General features: G+C 41.7%; 1 protein-coding gene across 2 annotated transcripts in view; it reads left to right on the forward strand.

Moving 5' to 3' along the window:
- The window catches only part of Efna5 (ephrin A5), a 284,078-nt gene that overhangs the window by 256,008 nt on the left and 11,178 nt on the right, over positions 1-16,892 (forward strand). The gene's annotated exons all lie outside the window — the stretch shown is intronic.

Raw genomic sequence — 16,892 nt, forward strand, 5'->3', positions numbered from 1 at the left:
GGCAATCACAGCCTTACTGGACTTAAAGTGGCTTTGTAGTTCTTCTATATGTTTATCTTCTAGGGCATCCGAAAAGACCCCAACTCTCTGTATGTACATAGGTGGGTGTCAGCTCAACAGACCCCTTCCTCATGTGGATCTACACAGGTAGGGTTTGGAGAAGAGACAATCCTCCTCTGCCTGTTCTTTTACATCTTAGGCCACAATGTTAGTTTGTGTCTCTTCCTGTCTAAGGCTCTAGATGGGTACCAGGCAAGAGCTACCCAGTCTCAAGGAGAGTGCCCTGACATCAGCGTTAGCAAGGCTTGCGCAGGAATTTCCCTCAGGGGAATAAATATATAGTAAAAAACACTGCTGATTTCTTCTGTTTCTTTTTAATATTTTTACTTTATTTTCACTAAACTGGAGTGTGTGTGTGCGTGCGCATGTGCGTGTGCACGCATGCACACTCACAAAGATGCATAGGTCAAGGTCAGAGGACAACTTGGAGGAGTCTCCTTCTACCACGTGGGTACTAGGGGTTCATTTTAGGTCATCAGACTTGGCAGTAGCAAGAGCTGTTCCCACATGCCGAGTCTTGTCGCCACCTCTCTCCTGATTCTTCTGTAACACTGAATTCCTGGGTATCCCCCCACCCCCGCTCCCCGCAGCATGATGCCTTTGTATATTTGGGAGTTTATCATTCATGACCTTGTAATATTTAAAGGTTCTTTCATGACAAGCACTGGATTAGGAAATATGTACAGAGCATGTCTCTGTGGACAAAACTCTGCTGGGCTTTCCCAGTAGGACCTATTATAGACACTTAGGATTACACAGTCAAGTTCCGCCATGCTTCTCTGTCCCCTTGCCTTTTAAAGAAAGACTCTTCGGAGCTTCTGGGAAGTTATGGGACACTATGTGAAGAAGGGCAATCATGAAGGAAAGTATGATTTATACTACAAACTGAGGTTGTATAGTTTTGGCATCAAAAGAACTTGGAACTGAATATCCATTCTTCCATATACTTAGCTATGTGTGACATTGGCTAGCGACTTACCCTAAGCCTCGGTTTCCTTGTTTCTCCAATAAGAATAATACCTGCTTCAAACAGATGTGCTGAGGATTAAATTTAATAAACCTGGCATGGTGCCTAGTGCATGGAAATAGTAGATAAATGATAACTATTGTAAAAATATTATTGGTATTCTGTGTCCTGCAATGTGGTTCCCTCCCACCAAGCTCCAAGTCAATTAAGAAATAATTTCATGTTTCTGATTTGTATGTGGTCCAGTTAAGTGGGGAAAAAGAAACATTATGAAAAAAATAATATTCCAGGGTAATTGGTGCCAAAAGAATCTTAAAATAAAAATATAAGTCTTGTCACTAATTCCTTCAAACAATCATTTGTTGCTGTTCCGAGAGAGATTTATTGACTCCAGCATTCATTTAGAAAGGGTAAACTAATGAGACGCCGCTATTGGCTGTGATAATAGCGGATCATTACGAGCTTGAACCATGTGGACTTATTTGGCCTCATTTCAGAGTCGTAAATTATTTCAAACTCATTTCATCTCTTGAAAACCCGTGCGATTTAGGTCACAAGTTAGATTGCACAAGTAGCAGGCCCTAAAATCCATCATCTAAAATAAATTCTCTGATTCTGAGCTATTTTAAAATTGAGACACTTCAAACATCTCTCAAGCGGGAATCCCATAAAGCGGTTGCAAGGTTTCTCTCTCCTTTAATTTGCCCTTTCCATTGCTCCTTGATTGTTGTTCCTGATGGGTTGTGTTCCCCCTCCCACGCACTTTTTTTTTGTTTTTTAAATAGCTCTGCTCACAGAGAATATATTGCTAAATACTACTGCAAGGAAATGTTTACAGATGCAAATGATTTCTATTTAGGGAGCTCATGATTAAAACGTGAAAGAATACGGCAGTAGGAAGCCATGAGTAACCTTTGAAAAGTCTCATAATTGATTAGGATACATACATGCGTATGTATATATGGATGTTCTAGAGTTGACTCATGAGGGTGTTAGTAACGTGTGGGTTCTGTATACTACACGGGACCTCACATTGAAACCTGCTGGTATAATTTTACTTCAGTTTAGATGAATTCACTGTTTTATCATTGGGAAACTGTGAAGAGAATGGGCTAGAGGGCTAGTATCCTAGAATGAACTAGTCATCCATGAGACAGGTGTGCCTGTCTGTTCCTGCGCATTCATCCTTCTGGTACACAGGATCTAAAGTATTTCCATCTTGCATGGCTGTTTTGAGGATCAAAATATTGTATATTTTAGTGCTCAGGGAGTAGACTGTTAAGAGAGTCAAGAGGAAAACTGTAATCATTGGCAGCCTTTCTTCTTATCTTTTCTTCCTATTTTCAATGAAGATCTGCCCTTGGTTTCTTGTTTTTAAGATTAACCTCCTGAGGTCATCGAAGAGCTCAGAGTTTGCATCTCCTGTCTGTGGAAATGGTGTCTTTAAGTCTTTTGGGTGTAGTAACCACTGCTTCTGCTTCCCTGTGGATGGCTCTGGAGACCTGCCTGGATCAGGCCCTGGCCATCCAGGGGACTAATGAACATGTCATGCGCGCCTGGAGTTCTCCAGTCTCTGGCACAGCTGTGGTGCTTTCCCCCCCTGCTGGGAGACACAGCATGCTGGCCATTTGTTGGCAAGTTCATATTTCACACTGCAGGGAATTGAAATGATTGAGCAGACAGAAGAAGAGTTTTATTAGCAGTAGCCTACGTATCCCCAGACTCTGATTTGGCATAAAACATCTGCTTCATGATCCTGCTTCAAGGCCAGTTCCTTTCCTCCCACAAAGGTTACGACTTGAGGCAAGCTGTGCTTCCACTGGCAGGAGGAAATTTGCCCGGAGACTTGATTTAGTCAGAATCAAAGCATCCTGCCACAGAATTTCTTTTTTCAATTATCTCCGAAGAGGCAGCCAGACTTTCAATGTATCAGTATAATAAATGTAATCAAACGAGCCAGGCCCACCCTTCCCTGTTGCTTTCAATGGGGGTTGGGGGTGACCATTTGGTTCTGTGTCTACACCCAGAAGCCTATGACCCATATACCAACAGCAGCTCAGGATCAGGGTGGCCTTGGATGTCTTTTGGCTCATCAGCATGATAAATACGTGCATGTGCTGGTTTTACCTGCCATGTTTAGGTTGTTCATTGTATGAAGGCAGCCCGGCATGATGCTGAACGCAGTTGTGACTATTTTTCATAGTGAAGACTCATCACGCCAACCCTATCCTGTAGTATAGTCATAATTACTAATTATGCTTACCCACATGATTTTCTTATGCCTAGTCATCTCTCTCTCTCTCTCTCTCTCTCTCTCTCTCTCTCTCTCTCTCTCTGTGTGTGTGTGTGTGTGTGTGTGTGTGTGTGTGTGTGTGTGTGTGCAAAACAGCCCCTTCCTAGCCTTGCAGACATAGAAAATTAAATCCTGGCATTTTATTATGCTGGAGCAATTAGATGCCATCCTTGTAATGGTAAACATGACATCTTCATCACTCTCCTCTATATTTCCATGTTTTAATGCAGACATTTACCAGAATTGAGTACACTCTTCCACTCACACACACACACACACACACACACACATTCCTAATTGAATATCTCCATATCTCCAAGGAGCCCTGTGGCTGAAACCATGCATTCATCTTCTTTAGTTCTTAGGCCACTTTGGTTTAGAGTAAGAACTGTTGCTTTTATGAAGTGCCTTTTTCTATAAAGTCAAAACCTCACAGCAGTGCACAGAAAGCCGATGGTATAAAGGAGCTAAGTAGAGTCTTTAATAGAGAGCGCTGGGTTGTAAGTGTTTTTGTTCCTATGGAGCAGATAGATTTGGCTCCATCTGTTCCATATTCATAACAAAGGAACGCACTTCCAGGAGGGCCGACTTCCCTGGAGCCGCCCGGTAATGATCTTTTCACCAGAAAGACAGAATGTGAACTCGGTGACTTGGCCCCACAAAAAAGCAGCTGGCAGGATGGCCCTTCAGAATCCTGATTTCCTTGTAACCCAGGTTGACATAAAATTTCCCAGTACAGAAAGAGGGGGAAAAAAAATGTACCGATTTCTCATCTCCCTGCAAGATCGTGGAGCGGGGAAGTTCGGAGTGCACACATTTGACCCTTCCTTCCCAAAGCCACAGATTGCAATTAGATAGTGTGGGGAAGGCCTCGCTTGAAGTGTCTGAAGGTATCACAGGGGAGAAGCCTTTCTTCGGTTTTTAAGTTGTTTCTATTCAGACTTTTTAATCTCTTCTAAAACTGGGGTTAATGAAAAGAAATATGACTTATACCACATAAGGAAAAACCCCTGTTGAGCTTTGTAATTAACAATCTTCAAAGCCAATTTCAACTGAGACCCCTTAGATGAAAAAGATAAGTTGACTCGGGAGTTTTCGTCCACGAAACAAAGGAAAAGGAAAAGTCTCCCCCCCTAAATGTCACGGACTACAAGAAATATCCTCTATGCAACACGTGGGGCCAACTTTGAAACAGAAATAATTTCTCAAGACATAAACAGCACATTGTTATTAAACAATTGACTTAAAACTTAATAACGCATCATGGTTAGTAGGTAGGATGCTTGCTTTTTAAATGATTTTTTGAAGTCTAAAATATAATTACACGTGTTCTATCCTACCCCTCCCATATCCAGCCCCTTTCCCTCCCCAAATCAGTGCTTCCTTGTCTTTAACCATATAGACATATAAATTAGTAAACGTATAACTGCACAGAATACTTGCTTTAGGTTAACCTCACAAATAACGGGGAAAAAGGAAGAAAAACATATTGTGAAAGATACTGATCTTTTTCTCCATTCTGCAAGCTCCGCATACTAAACTCCCTCAAAAGCACACCGTTGACTTACTTAATGTACTAAGATGGGAAAGTTATAATTCCTCCTTCTAGACCCATTATTATCCATCTTGCTACCATCTGTGCACTATCTCCTTTCTGAACCAGGACTTCCTGGCAAAACAAGCAGTGCATAAGTCTCTGAAAGTTGGCCGCAAGCGATCAAGTGGGAGAAGTTTTGGCCTTGCTGTTGATAAGATTGCTCCTTGACTGTGTGAGGATGCTATCAAAGTGATAGTAGTGGAGGGTAGAATGCAGCAGATTCATCCAAAGTGTTCAGAACTTTGAACACGTGGGTAACTTACTTTTTCTGATTCATTCTGCTTTTACTTCGCTTGTTTACTCATTCCTGCAGAAATAATTTGGGATGTCTGCCTGATGCCAAGTACTGTGTTAGGTTCCAGAAACTTCCTGGTCTGTCATCAAGTGGGCCCTATGTCAGATAAACAGCATTACCAAATTAGTCTCACCTTTTGGGGCTGCCAACTTGCTGGGGAATGAGACAAAAACTAGACAACAAGGCCATCATGTTGGGATCTATAGCAAGTTGGAGGTGGTCACATAGGAAAATGGAGACAGCTTTCAATTGGCTGGTCATAGAAGGCTTCTCTGGAGGGGACAGTACAACCTCTTCAGTATGAACTCTTGGAACATGGGAAAGTAACTTCTATTATTTAAAAAAAATTATTTCATCTTGAGGAAGAGACGGGGATATGCTATGACACATATGTGGAGATCAGAGGACAGTTTCTGGGATTGACTTTCCTCTATCGTGTGGGTCTCAGGAATTGAACTAAGGTCATTGAACTTGGTAGCAAGAACCTTTACCCACTAAGTCATCTCTTATTCCCCTTCTCTTTCGGTTTGCTTTGCTTTCGAGACTGAGGCCAAGTAGTCCTGGCTCACGTGACACCTAAAACTTGAAGTGGTCACCTGCCTCAGCTGCCAAGGGCTGGAATTATAGACATGTGTTCATGCCAAACCAGAAAAGTAGCTTTTGCCCATGTAGAGTATTACTTTGGATTCAACGTTTGTTTTTCAAAGTTAATAAATTTTGAAAAATAATTCTTCCTAATCTTATTCCAGAGGCAAAACTAACATATGTCTTTTTAATGATTTTATGTTGGAATATATTTCATATGTTCTGTCACCTTTGAAAATATATTCTTCATCCTCTTAAAATGTTTCACCAGTCAGGCTTCACTGTTTTAAACTTAGGATTTCAATTGGTGTTGTGAGGAGGATGCTCAGACCCGAAATAATCACACAGAAACTGTATTATTTAAATCAATGCTTGACCCATTAGCTCTAGCTCTTATTGGCTAGCTTTTATATCTTAATTTAACACATTTCTATTAATCTGTGTATCAGCACATGGCTGTGGCTTACTGGCAAGATTCTGACCAGGCTTCTGTCTCTGGCGCGGCTCCATAGCTTCTTTCAACTCCGCCTTCTTTCTTTCAGCATTCAGTTTAGTTTTCCCCGCCTATGTAAGTTCTGCTCTATCAACAGGCCAAGGCAGTTTCTTTATTCACCAATGGTATTCACAGCATACACAGGGGAATCCCACATCAAGTTGGTCACAAATCTAAATAATTTCCCTATTGTGTGTGTGTGTGTATATATATATATATATATATATATATATATATATATATATGCACACACATATATATTTAGTTTTGAGGCAGGATCCTATGGCCTCAAACTCCTTGTGTAGCTGGTAATTACCTTGAATTTCAGATTCTCTGGCTTTAGCCTCTAAACTACTGAGATGATAGGTGTGTACCTGGCCCTTCCATCATATCTTTTAACTTAGAATTACATCTCTAAATTGTGACTCAAATTGGCTGAAGTTTTCACACATTTTTAAAATTTTTGTATTCATACATAGTATTGATTCTGTGATTTCTCAAAAATTCTTTTAAAAAATGCCTATAGCTTAATTCTGGCTAAAGGGTTGCTAGAACCTTCAGTGGAGTTTCTGGGGTTACAGCCTAACGTGATATCTGAGATCCTGTTGATGCTTCTGAGTGAGTGGAGCAGGCTGACACCTCACCCGGGTCTGCATCCCCCAGCATCACCTTTGCTTTGAACACTTCCTCAAGAAGCGGGTGGCGACCTGGATTCTAGTTTCACCTTACTTTCTATTCCTCTGCTCACTAGAAGGGTGTGCAGCCTCTTTTTACTCACTCTGTCCTTTAGATTAGATATATCATTGTCTTTAAAGATACCCACGGTCCCTTCACTCATTTCTTGGGAATACACATTTATGGAGCTTAAAATACTAATTTGAATTCTATGTATCTCTGTAGTTCACTGACTGTAAATCATAGTTTCAAAGGTCATTCCATAAGAAAGAGCACATAGCGAAGGGAGAGGAGCTTTCCAGAAGAATTTTTTTCTTTCATTATTTATTTGGGGAGTGTTTACTATGACCCCCTTCCCCCACTATTTACTGTTTTGTTTCACAGTTGACTAGCACATTGCTTTGCTGCAGACTGTTTTCTTATCCTCTACCCTTGTCCTCAGATCTTTCATGAATACTCTCTATGAACAAAGGAGTAGACTACCACTTCTGAACACCTAGCATGGCCCCTGTTCTCCTGGAACTGCATCTCAACTGTAATAACAGAGAAGAGGTGCAGTAGCCTGTTCTGAGGTAGCACATGTGGGGAAGGAGACAGAAACAGATGTCCTAAGCACCATGAAGAGCACTTTGAGAAACAAAGGGAAGGCCCTGTGAGTTAGAAAAGCGATTTCTTTGGAGGTAGCATTGTCAGGACCAGCCTTAATGCGTATTAAAGGAGAAGAAAGGATGGGAGAGATGGAGAAGAAAATCAGGGTTGGGACCAGATCATGGAAGACCATGGCTGCTATGCTGCGGGCCGCTGGATGGGTGCAGCCATCCTTCCTAGAAATGTCTCCATGAACACACAGTCAGAATAACCTAGAACTGTGACCCAAGCTTTGATTTTTCTTACTGTGTCAACTTAAAAAAAATCCAGTAAAGAGTTTTTTGGTTTTTTTTTTTTTTTCTGGTTTGAAATAAACTGTGCAATCTTGGTACCTAAACAACTCCCTCCTTGGTAAAATTTAGCCTGTCAGAGAGAACACTATTGTCTGGAGTCTCATTAGTAGCCTCTACCAGGTTTTCATTTTTTGGCCACCAAATATCTCCCAGATCATGACACACAGAGACTTGTTATTAGTTATGAATGCTTGGCCTACCGTAGGCTCATTTCTGGCTAGCTGTTTTAACTTAAGTCAACCTGTTTCTCTGTATCTACCCTTTGCCTTGGGGCTTTTAACTTTTTGTTCCCTCTGTATGTTTTACTTTCACTGTTTCTTGTGTCTGGTTAGAGGCTTCTTGCCCCAGGCATGTCACCCTTTTTCTCCTCGTTTTCTTTCCTCTCCTTTTTGTTCTCCCAAGCCTAGATTTCTCCTCCTATTTATTCTCTCTGCCCACGAACCTTACCTGTTCCTCTTCTACCTAGCTATTGGATGTTCAGCTCTTTATTAGACCAACTGGGTGCCGTAAGCGACCAAGGCGAAACAAATGCAACAGATCTCTACATAATTAAACACATACCCTTTCGTTAAACACATGCAACATAAAGAAATGAAACACACCTTTACACGCTTAAAGTAGTATTCTACAGCATAAACAAATGTGACACATTTTTATACAGTTAAAGTAATATTCTACAGCATAAAGAAATAAAACACATCTTTACACAATTAAAATAATATTCCCAACAGTAGCCTGCTGCCTGAGCCAGTGGGTATTCCTGCCTGTATTACCTTCAGTCACATCAGAAGCAATAGATACGGAGAACATGGCCTACTGGCTAAAAAAAAAAATAAGCAAAGAATTCACTGATTTGTGCAAATAGGTAATTGCCTAGAGATTACAAAAGAGCACTTAAGACTGGAGTTACAATAGCCTTGGTGAAATAGTGCCACATCTGGTCAGATGAGGACATGCTAAAGTGTCTGCATCCACATCTGGGCATCTGAGGACATGCTAAAGTGTCTGCATCCACATCTGGGCAGCTGATTACATGCTAAGGTGTCTGCATCCACATCTGGGCAGCTGAGGACATGCTAAAGTATCTGCGTCCACTTCAGGCTGATTTCTTTGGTGCTATTTCTGGCCACATCCTTTCAAGTACAAAGTGCCAGCCTGGCTGCTCCTCTGAAGAATCCATAGTTCCATCTTTTGTCTCCCAGGCCTCAAATTTAATAGCATACTCACAACCTTAAAATCGATTGCACGCAAACAAACAAACTCAATGTTCATTTGCTTTTCAAAAACAAGAGGCGCTTTAATGCTGTTTCTCATTCTCTAAGTATCCCCCTGTGATAAGTGCATGCGACACACACACGCGCGCACACACACACATACACACACACACACACACACACACGCAGAGAGAGAAAGAGAGAGAGAGAGAGAGAGAGAATAGCATTGAAGAAGAACAACCACCACTACTAGAGACCTTAGAAGGCCCCAGTTAGGACCTTATTTTGGGAATTGTCTTGCTGAAGAAGAAAGAAAACAAATCGGTAGCTGTGAATCTTAGGTGGGATATTATTCTAGATCTGTAAGGATAGGCCACCTGAACTCCCAAGTGAATTAGGAAACCTATACATGTCCTCTAAATGGGTGATAATTAAATCTCTTGAGAAGGGGAGGGTCTCTGGGAAACTGAGGCCTAGACAGATTAAGCAGCTGCCTCAAAGCCACAAAGAAAGGCCAAAATGCATGAATCTGAGAGAAAGCTGAGCATTATTGTGCCTGCATTGACATCCCTAAACCCCGTTTCTCCCTAGGACCTTTAACACAGGTGTCTGGGGTAAGAGGGATGTTCTGAGAATATCCTTTGTTGTAGGAGTCCACTTGCTTGTTTCTGCCTGCTCAACCCCGAAATAACCACACAGAAACTGTATTAATTAATTACCGCTTGGCCTATTAGCTCTAGCTTCTTATTGACTAGCTCTTACATCTTAATTTAATCCATTCCTATTAATCTGTGTATCACCACATGGTTGTAGCTTACCAGGAAGGTTCTGTTCAGTGTCTGTCTCTGGCGGGGCTACATGGCTTCTTTCTAACTCTGCCTTATCTATCTATCTATCTATCTATCTATCTATCTATCTATCTATCTATATTTCCCAGTCTGACTATGTTCTATTAAGCCATTGGACAAAAGCAGCTTCTTTATTAACCAATAAAAGCAACACATATACAGGATTGCCCACACCAATCTTTATATTAACTTGATAACTTAATTAGTAATTAATTTTATACTTTATTAGTGCTTCATACTGGATGGATAGATGGGTGGGGGATGGATGGGTGGGTGGGTGGGTGCGTGGGTGGGTGGGTAGGTGGTTGTGTGGATGAATGGAAGGGTGGGTAGATGAATGAATGGATGGATGGGTGGGTGAATGGGTGGATGGATGGATGGATGGATGGATGGATGGGTTTGTGGGTTGGTAGATGGATGGGTGGGTGGGCGGGCAGATGATAGGTATGCAAGAAATCTACAGGGAAGGAAAAGTATAAATTATTCTTCTTGTGAGATTCTAGGAACTCTGCCTTTTATTTAGGCTTGTTTTTTCTTTTATTTTTGTTGCTATTACCTTTATTATGTGCTTCCCGCTGAAGAAAAATTTTCCAAGGGCTCTGCTGCTCATGCTTTTGCTTGCTTATTTTTGTCAAATGATGCCTATCTAGTATAGCAGGCTCACTGAAGTTACCACAAGTAGGAAGGAGAGGAACATCTGCCCTATGAGGCGTGGATCGTCCTTTAAACTCTGAGGCTTGGGTGGGTGCTTCCTGAGACTTGCTGTGACACCAGCTGTGTTCTAAGTGCCGAAGGATGTTCAGTGGCTTCACATGAACAAAACGATCCCACAGCTAATAGTAAGGCTGACAGCTCCATCATGTCTAGATTTTAAAGGTAATTCTATCTAAACGCTATCTTTTCCTTCTGTGCCTAAGTGGAGTAGATTTTCCCATTCACGGAGAGAGGCTGAAGTCTAGAGTCAAAGGCTGGGAGTTAGTTAAACTGTTGTAAAAACAGTTTTTTTTTTTTTTAAACAAAAATGCTTCTCTTAGGGGCCTTTAAAAATACTACTCCAAACTCCAGGTTGTTTTTACTCAGTAAAGACCAAGGCATAGGGGAGAGCTGAGCCCCTCTGTAGCAGAAACAGATCGTCACTGAACTTTGAAGGTCTTATAGAAGTTTGCTCACAAGTCACATATAGCTGTGTACATAAGCATCATTTTGCCTCATTTGTATCCCGGAAATCAGGGGAACAGGCTTTGTCTTTGTCACTTAAGTTTTCTAAGAACAGTAATTGATCTACTGAGATGTAGCTGCTAGAATTTTGCACAGGATTTTAGCTGGTCTGTGGTGAGAAGTTAGCCTGAGGGTTAGGAAGCCAGGTCAAGGCCGGGCACAAGGTGAGCGCAGCCTTTCTTCCGAGCTCTCTTTCTTCTCAGGCTGTCCAGCTGGAATTTATTTTCTCTTTTTCGCCCTGAACTTTACTCTAATTATTCTTTCCCCTGCAGTCCCCTGGTGTTGAAACCAAGTTTTAACTTAGAGAGTGTGTTTTTTCAATCGTTCTTGTTACATTGTGGGAAATACATCCCTTCCCACCTTCTAGTTTGTATAAAAGAAATATTCCCAGTGCTGTATTAAAGAGTCTGATATGTGCATGGTATTTTCACTTTCTCTCGGGTCTTTAAACTCAATAACCTTCTTTCCAGTGTTTGCATCGGGGCCTTGACCTTGACTTGTCAGTTAAGACTGAGACGCTGCAAATTCAAGAGGCGAAATATGTATGCAAATTAGGCAGCTCCTGAGGTTGCTCTTCAGGTGGGAGCTCCATAAACCAAGTGACTGCAGCAAGGTGGCCTTTGGGTAGGGTATTGCCCCTTGGTAGAACACTGTCCCAACATGCGGAAGGCCCTGGGTTCAAGCCCAGGTCACACCAGTGTCTCTATTAAGTCTGGTCTATAAGAAGCAAAATATATGTATTCTGTCCTAACTGGTAGTCTTTTGTTTTGTTCTGTTGTTTTAATATGATAACTGAATATAATATACATATTATATATATTATATATATAATGTCATATAATGTCAGGTAGCTAAGTTGCAAATTATTGCTTTGTTATTCTGAAACCTAACTTGTTTTTTTAATTTTTTTTATTTTTGTCTGTGTCTGTGTGTCTGGTAACCATTTTCTGGGACTCCCATATGGCTCTGGTTAGTCTCCCTCATATTCCCACCACTTCTGCTCCCCACCCTTTCCCCACATATACAAAATGGATTTTATTGATTCATTAAATTCTGGGAAACATTTCCAGTACCACTCTGGATTCAAATGGGATTTTTTTTTTCTTCTTTTCGTCGAAGGAATCCTGTCTAATTTACATGTGTCTGTGTTCTATGTTGAGCTGTAAGGAAAACGTACAGGGGAAGAACCGTGTCCTGCTGGCGGCTAATAGCCTGTCTCTTCTTTTGACTTGCTCCAATTGAGAACTGCTGCCCATGGCAAACATAACGGAAAAGTACATTTTTAATGCTCTCACCTACGCACACTCCCTTCAAGAGGAGAAAGTGGCTAGCTGTCTCTAGAAGTAAAATTTCCCAAAGTATCCAGATTGACGTGGATTCGGAAAGGGGGGGGGGGCTGTGGCCTGTGGATTTAAGATTAGAGACGGAATGAGGTTAGCCAGGGGTGGTAAATGATGACGCAGCACTGGACCTGAATATTTGAAAGAAACTAGATAAAAGAGTCCCGCCCTTCTCCTGGCCAACCTTTGGGTCTCAGAGAACATTTGCTTTAATTACCCAGGAACGTCTGAGCAGTTCAACTTTCATAATGTTTATATTTAATGGGACGACGCACATTGAAGATCACTAATAGACGTTTTTAGGTAATCGGAAGACTTTGAAGTAGCTTTTTAATTTTTTTTCACTTGAGGTGTTTTTCGAACTCACTCTTCTACCCTGTTTCCTCCAACTGATGAGAAACACTCTCTCTTTCTGTTACAATTCATTCAAGTTCACATTTTATTTCGAAACTCACTTAGGTTCACCCAGTAATTTGGCATTGAACTGAGGCATGAGGAGGAAAATGAAAAACATTTTTTTTTAAAAAAAAAAATGCTAGAGTAGAAGCAACTATTTCTTTAACAGACACTCTAGAATCACCTCTCTCCCAGGTTTGTCTAAGTAGCGAACGATCCAGGTCTCCAGGCAGAGTGCAGAATGGGGAGTGAAGGACTCTGTGGAGCAAGGGCATAGCCATCCTTGAGTGGGGGGTTGCTGTCATGCCTTCGTCAGTCAATCAGAACTCAGTCCTGAGAAGCGTGGGGTCACATGGTTTTGTTTATAAAATACATCAGTAAATGCTTGAATGATAGGTTGGCTCAACCTGTCTTATTTTGTCTAAAGCAGCCAAATTAGATGAAAGTTGGGAATCCAGGTTCAGCTCACAAAACCGCAGTGAGTTCGAGGCTCAGCTAAGAAGGCTAAGAAGGACCCTTTTTCTCACCCACTTATGTGAGTGTTAGCAACACTCAGATCCTGGTGTGTTTTCTAAGGATTATCAGTTTCCTGATGGGAAGCATCTGTGCTGCATGGGTCTCTCCACTTGGAATCTTACAATATGGCTCATTGCTTTACGTGCTTTGAAAGAAGGAAGTCAACAACTCTTGGAACACAATCATGGAGATGACAAGTCCTAACTTTTGTTGTGTTCCGTTCATTGGGAGCAAGAAACTAAACTCAGCCCACACTCAAGGCGATGGGATTGGGATTTTGGAAAAGAAATGGGAGACTGGGGGATTAACGGAAGCCTGCTGGGAACGTTGAGAACGATTGGCAGAAGCTACCCATGTCAAGCGTGGTGCTAGTGCACACTTGCTGTGTCTAGATGGGTAGACTGTTAGTGGCCTGAGGTGTGAATAGCACGTTTTCAATGCTAAATATCACATTTATAAGAACTTACTCGGGGGCTAGGAATATAGCCTCTCATAGGTGCCTCATTGACTAAATGTCGAGCCAAGCTTGCTTGAGCACCAAGAGACCAAAGGAATGAGGCTTCAGGAATGCTTACACTTGGGGCTTCTGAGATCGTGAATGAAGTAGGGGCCCTCATTGTCATATTAGTGTTATATTCTGAAGTCAAAAGACCAGAGAATCTCAGCTAGTATTTCATCAGCCGTCTCAGTGTTTTGACTGGTACTTTGCAGAAATAGAGCCTATGGACAGGTTCATGAACTAGTGGCTAAGATGGTAGAATGGAAGGATTTGTTTGTTTTAGTGGGTTCCTCTGTCCCTGCTCCCAATTTCCCAGCTCCAAAAAAATGTACATATGACTGTTTATAATTTGTATCTATAAAGTTATAGAGAGACTTTGACTAAAGTAAGGTTAGTGGTGGTTGTTACAAAATAATATTTTTTTTTCTGGAATTTGAGGCCTTGGCCTTAGTTAGTTCCCTTCCCGACAGAGTTCTGGCAGAATGGAGGTTTTTCATCTTTCACGTCTACCAATGGCTCTATCTTTTGCTTATTAATGATCCCGAAAGGATTTGATTTCTGCGTTGACTTGTGGGAATATTATACATTTTAATTAATGTCATTTTGTGGTTTTAGTGCTCTGCCCTCTGCCATCTGTTTCCTTATGACAAGTAAAACACTATTTACAAATTGCCTAGTCTCTTCCAAGACTACTAATGGCTAACCATCTATATTTAAAACAGAATTAATGTCTCTACCCTCTGGAAGCCAAGGAGTACAGGTGGCAGAAATCACAAATTTAACATAGAGTAAACTGCAATCTTACTTTTTAAAAAAAAATTTCAATAAGTAAAGGAAGTTTTGGTAATGTGTGGGATATATTTTTATATTATTTTTTTGGTTTTGTGTTTCAATGCAAAAACATAGGAAGTCAGGTGACTAGGGCCTAGCAAAGTCACCTCTTAGGTTGGTGTTGTGAGTCACCTTTTGGGGATAACTTCTGCCACACACAGTCCAGCCACGGTGGGTTCGTACATTCCAGGGTAGGGGCATGAGGATTAGAAATGTTAGGTAAAAGGAACAGAGATAAGAAAGAAGCACAGAGACATAGGATGGTACCGGGAGGGCAACTCGGCGAATACTCTATGTTGAATTCCACCCACATTTCTTTTCCATACACTTTTATACCCCAATACAAAAGTGGGGGAGAAGGCAACACACCGCTTTAACATGATACAAAGAACAACCAGAAGCAGTTACTTGCTCCAATACTTGAGACATTGAGCCATTGATTCCTGAGCAAAGCATTTGATATTTGGGGCAGTGAACACATCCTACCAAGTATCCTGCAGGCAGTCACTCCCTAAGTCAAACCTCCTATTTCAAAAGAAGGAGCAGAAGTATGCTTGAATTCTCGGACCACTGGTCACGGGGGAGCAAATCTACCTCTATGGACCATCTTAATGTCCAAAACACCAAGTAACTACACCCTAGGTCAGGATTTCTTGTTTTGTAGCCATACCTGTTGTCAGTTTTGAAAGAGCAAAACTAAGGTGAAATTCTGTGACTTTCAGACAAGGTGGTATAGGCTCACACTTTTGGGTTCCCACAGGTTAGTCGGTCCAGAGAATTGTGATTATATTCCATGGACTGGGTAGGCCTAGAGATCATGGGGTTGGGCTACTGTAGTTTACACACATGAATTTACAAACTATGTCATGTATGAAGATCATTTGTCCATAAATGTCCCAAAGGATTGGAGGAAAATAGTCAATCAGCATCATAAGGGGTCAGTCCTGTCGCTATTGCAGCTTTCTGGGTGGTAGGTGACTGAGTGACGAGGGGGGCCTGTTGAGAGTAAGCCTTTTAGTTCCCATCTTACGGAAGTACACTGAGTATCTTTAATTCACTGAAGAACGCTGTTTATACAATAACTAAGGCTCACGTCTCGTTTGTGAGCGGATAAGTTTTCTTATAGGTCAGCATTTGCTTTTGTTTAGTTTTTCTTAATGTGGGGGGTTAGTTTTCCTCAATAAATATCTGAAAAAACCTCCATGAAATAAAAAAAAAAGACTCTCAGAACTGTTACATTTGATATTATTTTGAGCCTGCTCATCTTGAAGCGTCATGTTGAAATCAAGCATATGACACCCAAGCTCAGGGAGTTTGAGGGACCTTCATCTCCGCTCAGAAGAGCGCCATGTGCCGGTGGAACGTCTCCCACGACCCCGTGGGCTTTGTAATGAGCTGGAGTCACCTGTGTGAAGTGTGTTTGTAGTGTGTTCATTTGCTACATATGAGGTCCACAGGAAGGACACCATTTCCGGGATCAAACCACAGAGTGTAAAATATGATGCCCTAAATAACACACTTGTTACTGCTAATGTCAGTAGGGGGAGTCTTCCCAACTTTGATTTAATGAGAGCCTACAGCAAAGCCAGCTGTTCCCATGTCTTAACTGCTTGTCGGGGAGACCAGGAGAGATGCAGAGGGCCAAAAACATCTTTCCTCTGTAGTCTGTCTTCAAATTAAGAGTTTCAACAGGTGTTGAATAGTGGCAGTGGAGAACCTTTCGTGTCTGACGTCCCTTAGCGCTTGAACGTGGAGGTTCCACAGGAGACCCGCAGGGATCCGTAACTTTGTAAATAAGGAAGTTCATGCAGAAGAACTTCGGAGCTTGACTCCTCTCACCTCATATGGAGCACGGTTTTTGAGCTCGCCATGAAGAGTAAGAGGAAGATAGACGAGAGGAGGCACTGCCGGCTGCCTCTTTGTCACTTTCGGCATGACCCAAACTCATTTTAAGCCATGTGCCTTTTGATTGATGTCAGCTGCTTTTCTGAACAAAGAAACCACTTGAAGCAAGTCCGCGGGGAGGAAAGTATGTGGCCCTCATTGCTGCGATTTTTGTCATTTCTCGAGAGCGTTGGCAAACGCATGTGGTCGTGGAGGATCCGGCCACCCTTCAGAATCCTT

Source organism: Microtus oregoni, unplaced genomic scaffold (genome assembly GCF_018167655.1).
Source record: "Microtus oregoni isolate MIOR12 unplaced genomic scaffold, Mior012 000038F_ref0000394, whole genome shotgun sequence".
NCBI classification, from domain to species: domain Eukaryota; kingdom Metazoa; phylum Chordata; class Mammalia; order Rodentia; family Cricetidae; genus Microtus; species Microtus oregoni.